This window comes from Teleopsis dalmanni, chromosome 1, assembly GCF_002237135.1.
Source record: "Teleopsis dalmanni isolate 2A chromosome 1, ASM223713v2, whole genome shotgun sequence".
Taxonomy (NCBI): Eukaryota; Metazoa; Arthropoda; class Insecta; order Diptera; family Diopsidae; genus Teleopsis; species Teleopsis dalmanni.
In genome coordinates, this window is record NC_051846.1 from 151,582,717 (window position 1) to 151,594,443 (window position 11,727).

The window sequence follows — 11,727 nt, forward strand, 5'->3', positions numbered from 1 at the left end:
GGCTGTAAAACCGTCTTGACATACAATATTACTCATGTCACACAAAACACTGTATTAAAATCCATTTTATATCTACATTTTTTGGATTGCCAACTTCAATGTCCTTTGGATATCAACTACCTCAGTACAATTTTTACAAATATTTGCAGTTTCAGATTTTTGTTGGGAAAGTGTTATTGATATACTGCTATTCTATTAAAATTAATTGAAAATGTTCAGGAATTTCGAAGCCCGTATAACCCTTTAAAAAAGCACGCGAAGATATTACGAATAAATATATCAATCACTTTAAATTTTGATTGTCTTTGAGTCGAGACCACATAATGTATTTCTATTATTATTTTTAAATTAAATTAACCTGTTTATAATTAAAATCCATTTTATATCTACATTTTTTTTTGGTTTTTAAGTTCAGTTAATTACTTAACTCATAGTAGCTTCATACGTAGAAACGAAGAGTCATTAACATGTCTATTATCTGCTTCGTTTAGATGAATTGGATAATATAATTAAGAATATAAATTTATGACATTTATAAGAAAGATAATTTAAGGCTGAATATATTCTATAAAATTATAATGTAAAAGTAATAATTTATAAGAATAATGCATCAATAAGATTTATATTTACAGAATCTTTAAATGACAATATATTGTGATTGGTACTAATAATTGAAAAATTAATGTAATTAAAAAATGAATTACCGAAATTGTTTTGCTTGTGTTTTACAGAGAAGGAAATGTTTTTAAATTAAGAAAAAAGTTCAATGAAATTATTGTTTTTAATATTTAAATGAATAACAAAGTACTGTAATATAAAAATATGCAAGTAAATAAAATTATTGATTACGAATTTTTATAATTAATTTAAATCCTCATATGTATTTATGAACATATTGTAGTAATTAGAATAACTATTTGAAAACAACTGTTAATATTCATTAATATATATTTCTGAAAATGTTTGATATGTGGAAAATTTCCTATTTTGAGTATTTCACTGACATTTATATTTTTATATATAAATACATATGCATATAGACTCACTAATCAAAACACTATATAAAGAGAATGTTGTATTCTAAGCTAATATCATCTTTTAAATGCTACAAACATTTATAATGACAATAATAACTGTAATGTAAATTATTATGAGAATAAGATAACTATCTTTAAAACATTAGTTTTATTTATAAATTTTGTGAAGTTGAAATACAAACAGTGGGAGAATTCAAATAGTTTGTGTGAAAATATTTTTGGTAACTGCAGCATTATTTCTTGATTTTATTATTAAACTCTTAATTATTATTAATCTATTAATCAGTTCTTTCTCTTATCTTTCTGTGTAATATGAGAACATCTGATGATTTAATTCATATGTTCTATGAAATTAAGATAAGATACTGCTATGCATTTAAAACTATTTGAACTGTCCCCTCATGTCATTTATCGTATGTAACACAAATTGTTGTAAAATATTTAAAATTAATATTCAAAATGTAAACAAATATATTTCGCATTAATATTGTAAATAAATGAATGGAAAAATTATGTCATGATTTTTATTTCTGCAATTCTAAAAGGCCAAAATATTAAGTTTAGTGGATATGTAAGTACCATAGACGAAGAATTGTATTGTTACCCTATGCTATATATAAAGAATTATGTTACATAAAAAAAAATCTACTTTTATTCAGATTTAGATATAACTGGTATATAAACTATCAAATCAGCAGCAGATTTTTGTTAGAAAAACCTTATATGTATGTACTTCAAATTTAGAACTTGAGAATAATTTACAAAATGCAATCCCATTTATTTGATTTGCCAAAATCGGAGCACTATATTCTATAGTTGTCATATACAGAGCAATCGGGTTTGAGTTTTTTCCGTTTTCAATAAAGATATTGAAATGAAATCACATCGAAAACTTCAAATATTAATAACTATCGTAAAATGTAAATGAGACGTCGATGTAGATACAAAATTTTGTGTGAAGGGATTTAAAGTTTCAGCAAAGCCAAAATTAGCATCATCTTTACCTTGACAAGCTCATTTTCGTATAAAATTTGTTGATTTAGGATTATATTGATCATAAAAAACCTACAGTCAGAAAAGTAAGTCTTAATATATACTTTAAAATAGGAGTTTAAAGAGTGCACATTTGATCAAAATTATAATTATAGATTTTATTATTTTATATAATAACATTTCATCATTAGATAATGCTTTAATAATTTTCTATTTCTTTATCAATTAATATAAATAATTAAAATAATTTTAAATAATAATTTACTTCTCTCTATCATCAGTAAATTTTTTTTTTTATTTCTATTTGATATTTTCCTCTTTCGGTAGTATAATAGACGAATAGAAATGGAAGGAGCCGAGCCCATTATAGGACAGTGGAAATAGAGAGATGCTCACTTAAGTTTGTAGCCTTACTGGACTTATCACATTTCTTAATAGTGTGGACTTTTTAATAAATAAGAATATATTCGACAGCCTCCAAATCTTTTTTACGCTTTAGGTGACGTCAAACTGGTAGGAAATGCCAATAGTATTTAGTATAAAATAAATACAAATAATAATTTTAAGGGAAAGGAATTCATACATTAAATTAATGAAAAAGCAGGGAAAATTCTAACAGAACAATATAAAGAATTCAAAACTTTTCTCACAAGACTAGATAAATCTTATATATCTTGAATTGTAAATATCCTTTATTAAAAAATAAACCAGTCGATAGAACATTGGAATGAATGAATGATTTAAAAACATCCTTTTCCTTTCATGATTGATTCATTAATTCTTACTGCTGAAGACACTTAGATTATCAAGAGTTTACAAGGTATTAGAAGGAAAGTATTGTTAACCAAACAAAATTTTTGACGTCAGAGAAAGTTATCATTATGAAAATTCAATTATTGAAATAATCGCAGTCAAAATTTTAATTCAATTTATATATTTAGGACGCATCACATTATTCAAATATGAATTGCAATATAAAACCCATTCGAACTTATAAAAATAATTAAATTTTTAACTGTACCGGTTCTCGATGCGTCTCTATTGCATATTCCCATGCGATGGAAAAATAAAAGTAAGTATTTATTCCAAAAGGAACACATTGACCATAGAAAAAATATGTGAAAAAATATTTATAATCTACTAAAATTTGGAAAAATCCGAGTAGGTCTGTCAGAAAATCAGTATGACTTTAATCAAGTATCAATCACTATCACTACTGTAAGAATGAGATGATTAGGAGACGATAAAATGTGTGCAGTGGTTAGATTAGATGAAAAACATGTACTCAACTTAGCAAGTTGAGATTATATAGTTAATTTCTTGTAGACTTACAAGGAACTGTTCATTTGCTAAAAAATATTAGAAGCTATTTCTCAGAAAATACGTTAATATATGACACCTAAGCTGGAATCTTAGGGATACAAAAATCAAAAAGAGTGGCAATAGTTAGTTGCACTGTAGAAGTTGTATTAAAAACCAAATCACATGTTTCAGTGAAATGCAGTGAAACAATTCAAAACGTAGAGAATTGGCTATTGAAACGCAATCTTCTATTAGTAGTACTGGTAAGTAGTCGAAAAAAAACTTGAAAATCTTGACATCTGAATTGGCAGTGTCCTCATGACTTTCAGTCTTCATATTAAATACTTTAGTGTGACCAAAACAAAACAACGGAAATTCTTGGTTGCTTGAAAGAACCAAGAATTTCTTGGTTCCCTTAATTAATTATAATTAAGGCTTACTTGAAAGAATTTACAGGAACTCATAGACTAATGTGTCTGAGAGTGTGTGTTATGAATTTTAAACTGTTTCGAATGATGCAACTGACATAGGTTCTAGAAGAAAGCTAAAGCTACTAATTGGCAAAAGAAACCAAACTCATTAGAAACAACATAAGTGCTTCGAGAAAATCAGCTGAGTATAGATACATCTGGAAAAGACTGATAGACCCACAAAATTGAGTTCAAATGAGTTCACTTTTCCGAAACCGCTTAATGAATTAGGTAATTCTGGTTAAAATAACAGAACAATTGTGACCACAACATGGTTCAAAGCAAACGATATCGATATCAACCAAATCTAGCGACAGCACGCAAACAGTGAATTAAATTCTGTCATAACGAGAACTGAGAAGAAGATGATTAGAAAGGAGTCTCCCAGTGGGCTTTGTAGAATATGAAGTCATATGTACTTATTTATATATATTTAATCGTTGTTGTAATGAATAGTAAATTAATTACCTAATTTAAGAAAAAAATGGTGTGCTGTGATGTTTGATAGCCATCTCCGAACTATTTGAACAAATATTATGTGATATCAAGAAACTAAAAACTGTTTAATGATTTCGGCTTTAAAATTTTATCATTATTTCCATTTATATTTTAAAATCATCAAATCTATAGTGTTAGGAATAGGACTCTTTCATAACGTCCTATGCTTTTGTAAAGTTGAAGATTCTGAAAATTGATAAAAATAATAGAAGATTTATAATAAAAATTGAAGGAGGTAATTTGTATTCTGAAAATTAAATTGTATCCAGTGTCGCCGCCAGAGACACTGGCAGTCGAAGGAAAATAACTGTTGTATTTGCAATTAACTGTTGCAATATAGTCGATTGACTGAATCCGTCAAATATTTTTCGTGGTCATTGTCTTCAACTACTTCTGCAGTAGAAAAATCACATTAACGCATGTCAGCTGAGTACGACCGATTGTTATTTCAGAATCGTTATTTAGTTTATCCATATAGCAATGTAATCATTTTAAGAAAGTAAATTATATTGTCTTATAACGCGTTTAAGTTTTTTTAATATGTCTACCTTGAAATTTAACATAGAACAGAATATATGCTTCACAACACAGCAAGTAAACTGCACACTAGCCTAACTGTACAAGAACCCCAGTCTATACACTAACATAAGCCAATTTTGTCGATTTGTATTGAAAATTAATATTAGTAATAAGTCATTAACTTCTTCAGCTAATTTTATTTAATCAATAAAACTACAGAAACATAATTTATCTGCGTCTGATTCTTATTTTTTCAAACTAACTTATTAAGATTTTTCATACTCATTTTTGTTCCAGATACATCCCGACGTGTTTTGCCAATCAATTCTTCAGATTGTATTATGTATTGTGCCTGATCGTGTTTTGCCGAATCATAGCTAAGAGCCTTCAGGATAGCTGGGGCATCCAATTTTGTTTTAGAGGCATTTTTAATTGCTGCTTTCATCAAATTTTTTATGAAATTAATTAACAGATCATTCAACTGATTAACACTTTCCGTGCTATATTCTTTCACACCCATTCCAACCATTAATTGCTTTATTTCGGTGCAAAAGTTTGGGTTACGGGCAACTCCAGTTGCAAGCGATTTTTTTTTTTAATTATTTTTTTCTAAAAGTATATATTTAGCAATACTTTTTTAATAATATATTTTTTATTCACTTACGCTCATTTCTCAAACTTTGCTTGTTGTACCTATTTTGACAAATTTTAACTAAAATCGTATTATTTAGGACTAGATGTAGCAACCTTATTGGAGAGTGTGGAGAATTTGATCTCATCTGTGTGAAATTATTATACGTATATTTTCCAGAATTCATAAAACAGAAAATTTTGTTCTGTGTTTTATTAGCAATTTTTGTGCAATTGCTAGTAAAATATTATTTTTCAATTTTATTCAATTGCGACTGGGTAATAAAAAAACAATTAATTAGGAAAATTTTACAACGAAGACTTAAAATAGTCGATATCAGCCTATATCTATAATATTATAATATAATGATTAATATGTAATGTAATTGATTAAACCAGACGGTTTGGTTATTGTAATCCGTCGTGCGAGGTCTTTTGTTTAATGAAGTGATTAAGCTTCTGTGTCGCATTAAACTTTAAGCCCTTTTTTATGTGCATCAACATAAAGCGTGATTATTTTAGCAAGCGTCGGAACCCCCAAGTCATTCAAAATATTAATGACTTACGAAGATTGCTTATTAAAATTGAAATTCATACTAACATGTAAGTCTATAGGAGTATTCAATCTATTTTGCAAATTCATTGCAAAGTGCAAAAAATGCACAGATTGTGTGAGCTTGCAATGCACAACAACAAAATATACTCACAAAGTTTTGTGCAATTGCTACCAATCTTGCTATACCTAAATCCATGCATATATGATCGCAACAAAACGAAAAATGAAAAAACAGCTGTTTTGACATCAGTTGTTTCTCATGTGGATGTGGTATGCTGCAAAAACAGCTGTTTCATTTTGCTGTTACAATTCTGTGCCAGAGGAATTCTCGCATTCTTACACTTCGTGTACCTTGCAATGACTGTGCAAGACAGAGTGAATATAATAATATAATAAATCATAGCCAAATCATGTTTTACTACATAATGTTATCGAAATTAATATGCTTTCCTAACATTTAAAGTCTGCATTAGTTGTGACGTTAGTAATCAGCTGATTCGTTCAACTTAATCGCCTTTGATAATAACATATTTATGAAAGAAAGCTAATTAGCAAAAATTTTCGTCTTATAGATGTTATACTTTCAAGCGTTTCGGAAAACTCTAAGCCTGCGAATATATCTTATATCTTATATCTCATATCTTAACTTTTGACACTTAAACCTATAAGACGAAACAAAAATCAAAATATGGTTAAATCAAAAATATGAACGTGTATTTATTTTATATTGAAACAATTTATTTTATTATTGCCTTTCATAATGCAATTCATAAATAATTAAAAGATTCTGAAAACATTTTTCTAGTATTAGTTACTACTAAAATTTGACTGATGTCGTCATATGCTAAATGACTGATTTAATGAAGTCAAAGGGAACATTCTATTAGTCGTGCTCGTTCGTGTTTAACACGAATCTTTGAGAATTAGTTTAAATATTTACACGATTTTGATTATTTGTAATCTTGGAATGGAATTAGATATAGATTCTTATATTGTATTGAAATCCTATGAACTATTTTATTTTAAACAAACACCGATGTCATTGTTGCCATTAATTTCAACTTCTTGAAAAGTGAATTCACCAACTTGAATGGGCTCTAAAATTTAGCTGTGCGAAATTAGAATATTCCAGAAATATTCCTCGGATATTCCATTTCAACGATACATTATATTGTCTAGTATGAAGATATAGTGAGGTGTCAACCTCCCTTCAATTTTGAATTTCAGATTATTTTACGCTAGATATAATGTATATTTGATCTTATATCGTGTTTCGTTGATAGTAATACTGTAATTTATTATTGAAATGTTTCTAATTCCAATATAATTAATATAGTAGGCTAGATATGATGAATATTCATATTTTTATTGTTTTGGTAATAAAAATACTGCAGCTTTTTATATAATAATGTTTAAGTTTTTTTCCTTGATTCAAGAAATTTATTAATTGAAATATATATTTTGATTGTTAAACCTCATTTTAATAGTTTTTACCAAAAATTACTTTGTATTGGGTTATATATCATCAAAATAACAATTAAACGTCCTATTAGGATATGAATTGGACGTTTTAACCAACTAAAAGAATTGGTGTGAATGCCTCCATATTCACATCTGAAAAAGACAACATTTGATTGACTCTTTTAAAATCGGCTATTAATGGCAACACTATTATTTAAAAGGAACTTATTGGAAACGAATGTATAAACGGAAGCTGACCGAAACTCATTCTATTTGTACATCTTGATTGGTTCGGACATGTGTCGGAATAATGTAGTGAAAATGAAAGTTAGAGGCACATAGAAATTAATAATTTGAAGAAACGTGGTCGCCCTAAGAAGGTGATAAATTATTAATCGTGAAAAAATAATGGCCGGCTTAAAAAGGTGATTACATTTTTAATAGTTAATAGTGGAAAAAAATGTGGGCGCTTGGAAAAAATTCATGGACCCAAATCGGCAAACATTCGTGAAAATGCACGAATTGCGGTACGTGAAGAGCGTGTTCGTTACACAAAAATCTATAAAATAAAAGTGCAAAATGATTAAATAAGGACTGTTATAATCTAAATTGAGCAATCGTTTATCAGATATCCGGGAAGTGAACGCGCTAAATGTTTGTAAAAATGCTGAGCCTCCACGTAAAATGTCTTGCCACGTATTAAATATTTCAAAAAACAAAAGTCCAAAATGGCGGACTTACGTTAGGTGAAATGCGCAGTTGCTTGTCAAATATTTGGAAACCGAATGGTCAAATAGAGATTAAAGATAACTCTCAAATATTTGAAGACAAAATTTCTGGTGAGTATTTGCGAAAGAATATCGTTACTGCATAAATTATATATTATTTTTTTCTAATATTTTATTTTCTACGATTAGTTGAAATATCTCAGCCCACTAATTATTGTATTAAATTTACATATATAAATTATATTTTTAATTGGTATTTAAACCAAAAAAAAAATTATACAAATTTAATTTGAGTTTTGAATACTTTATTTTCTGAACGTCTGCTCAGGTTTAGAATTACTTAAAAACTAAAACTTTAGAATTAAAATTTATTAAATCATTTTTCAAAGAGAAACAAAGAAATCTGAAATTGCATTTTTAGCTTTTTTGTGAGAAGCATTCTTGAGACAAAGTATTGCCCAACGGATGCTTTTGTTTGTTTCTGCCGGTACCAATTTTCTGGCACAGCGCGGATATTAGCATAGTGTTTATGTTTTTTTTTTAGACGGGGCAAATTATATTTCAAAGCCGCACACCGTCTATGTATGATTATGAATTTATGGGGGTTAATAATTAGAATTAATTGTTAATATGAAATTATATCTTAACTTGAACATATATAGGAATATTTGAAATATTCAAAATTCATTTAGTTCTTTTTACAATAGCTCAAATCCAATGCAACACAGCAATGTTTGGAGGGAATTAGGTTAACTGCTTAAAACATAATGCCCTCCAAACATTTTTCCTGGATTGATTTAGGCATCGACTTCAACTTTTTGGAAAATTTTTATTCAAATAAGTGAGACTGACGGTTGTAGGTATTGAGTGAAAACTGTAATTTAAAATATTTTTTTATTAGTCTGCCATGAATAATGACTATACATATATAAAAATATAGTTAATCAATTCATTTCGGGAATAGGATAGGAATTCAACCTTTTGATCCCCCTCTGGCTAGATGCCTGCCATCACAGATTATCTTTCAATGCAGTTGTTATTTCATGTTGAGTCCTTTGTTCATGACGCCCAAGCGTCCGACGACATTTTTACGAAATCACGATGCCAAATTTTTGGAAGAAAATTGCGAAATAGAAATAATAGAAATTAAAATTTATAATAGAATAATAATTAATAATTTGTAATTTGGATAAAATAATTTTAACTATATTAAATTAAGAAGTCAAATAGGCTGATTTTTTTTATTTAAATTTTTATTTAGGTACGTATATGTCAACTTTCTTTTGAAGTAATTTATATTTAATTATATATAATTTTTTATTTTAACGTCGAACTAATTACACTCCTCGTTAGATGTTCGTGGATATGAATGACGCTCTTAAGCATTTGCCGTGTGACAACAATTCGGAGTTATGGGAAAAGCCAGAAATTCATATTAAAAAGTCTTGGTGGGCAATCCAGATGCATCTGTAGAAGAAACTGGTTACAGTTTAACTGAAGATATCAATTCATGGGTTATCCTCCATAACCCGGTCCTCCACGGACCGTAAATGTTGTGAACAATTTTAAACATTCAGTAGACAACTAAACTTTTGATACATATTCTTGTGGCGTTGAATTGTGGAAAACTGAACAGTTTAGTGATGACTTTTGTGACAAAATTCGGCAATATGTGGAGGAGTGCGATTATTTGCAACGGTTTCAAACATATTTTGATTGCTATAATGGACTTGGCGGCTTGGCCTCTAAATATTTGAATGACGAATATATCTAAAAATATACTCGTACTTTCAGAAAACTCAAGTAAGTTATGATAATTTAAAATAATTCAAAAGTTTTTTTATTTTAAATAATTTAGATGTACCTATGTCTGATTTCATACGGGTTCCGCCTATGTTTATTCAAATCAGCACCCAAGATCGTGTTTATCGTCAGGCGAAATGGGTAGCAGCAAGATTTGCAATGCCGTCTCAAATGCAACAATAGCAAGAAAAGGTTAACCAGCGGAAAGGATAGTATAACCAGGAACAACGGAGTGTTCCACTGAGTTGGGGAATACAGTGGACACATTGCATCGTGAAGCTTAGCAAATGAAAATTGCAAAATTACATCGTCTTAAAATGTTGGAGTTGATAGAGTGGAAGAGGATGAGTATGTTGATGCTTTAGAAAGTTTACTGCTGTTCAAGGATAATTATTATGATAACTTCGTGTTGTAGCTGTACATACAAGGTCAGAAGAAAAATATTTTACTAGAAATCTTATATTTCTTAAAAGTATATATATAATTATATATTATCTAGTTATCCAAGCTAAATTATTAGTTGTTCACACAAGCAAAACATTTCGTTTTAATACAGTCATTTACTACATAATGCCTTAAATTATCTGAGCTTAGTAAATTTTAAAGCCAGGTTATGGATGTTAATGACCCAGAGTTAATTTATGAAGCTACTAGTTTTATTCGTAGAGAATGGATTTTCTGCTATTTTTTAATTAATTTCTTTTAATAGGAGAGTGAAAAGTGAAAATTTTCAGTACTTAAAACTTCCTATTTATTTATAATACTTAACATATATTTAATTAATCTTCATATCTCGGGAGAAGAGCATGATAACATATAATTTTAATATTTATAGAATACAATAAGCATTTTTCTTCAAATTATTGTTGCAATGAAGTTATAACATTAATAGATAACATACGTATGATTGATGTGATGTCTAGTGAGTAAATAATATAATTATTGTAGCAATTGCCGGGGGTTTGTGAAAAAATTGATTAATTGATCAATTGATGTTAGTTATATATAAAATGTGTTCCCATTAACCGTTTATTATATATATAATAAAATTTATTTTTTATTGAGTGGGGGTCTTTATAATTTGCGACTAAATAGTAACATATATGTTGTTCTTTCGTCCACCTTACTAACTGGAGACCGTACAATTCCAAACGAAACTACGGTATTGACGGCTTCTGCCCAAAATTTCATATTCATATCTATCGCATGAATCATCGAGCGTCTTAGCTCCGTTCTATCTTTCGTTCTACACACCCAGTCTGCTGAGGACTCAGTCTACACTGTCCAATAATGCTCTACATTAATTTGAATACAAATTTGCATTAGTTCGTTATTTTCACATTTAAGGTCATTGAATATTGTATTAAGAATAAAAGTATAACAATTCTATTCCTTTTTGTTTTTAGTTTTAATTTAAGTGAGCTTGACTCCCACGTCAAATATTTGGGATATTTAATATTTGTTTTGAGCTGAGAAATAAAGTCTCGTACTTAAAACAATTTTAACACATTTAACACCTATTCTTATATTCCATAAATATTTTTGTGTTGAAGGTGAAAGTTGCTTAATTTCAGCCAAATTGGTGGTGATGAGGTTGTTTTTTGCCAAAATCCGTCCGGTTTGTAAAAGAACGATCCGTATACGGGTTAATATTAATTTATTTTTGTATGAATAATTATCTAGATATGCCTTCAAATTTTAGAAATGACATCGATCAACGATGACTAAAA

The 11,727-nt window shown here is 28.5% G+C and overlaps 2 long non-coding RNA genes across 2 annotated transcripts; one reads left to right on the forward strand and one right to left on the reverse strand.

Moving 5' to 3' along the window:
• Window positions 1-7,452: 7,452 nt before the first annotated feature.
• On the forward strand, window positions 7,453-10,705 carry LOC119669367. The gene is made up of 3 exons (XR_005251594.1): window positions 7,453-8,305; window positions 9,548-9,997; window positions 10,053-10,705. It is a non-coding gene; the product is annotated as an uncharacterized LOC119669367 (long non-coding RNA).
• Window positions 9,027-9,304, reverse strand: LOC119669368. The gene is made up of 2 exons (XR_005251595.1): window positions 9,173-9,304; window positions 9,027-9,068 (listed from the first exon to the last, which is right to left on the reverse strand). It is a non-coding gene; the product is annotated as an uncharacterized LOC119669368 (long non-coding RNA).
• Window positions 10,706-11,727: the final 1,022 nt, after the last annotated feature.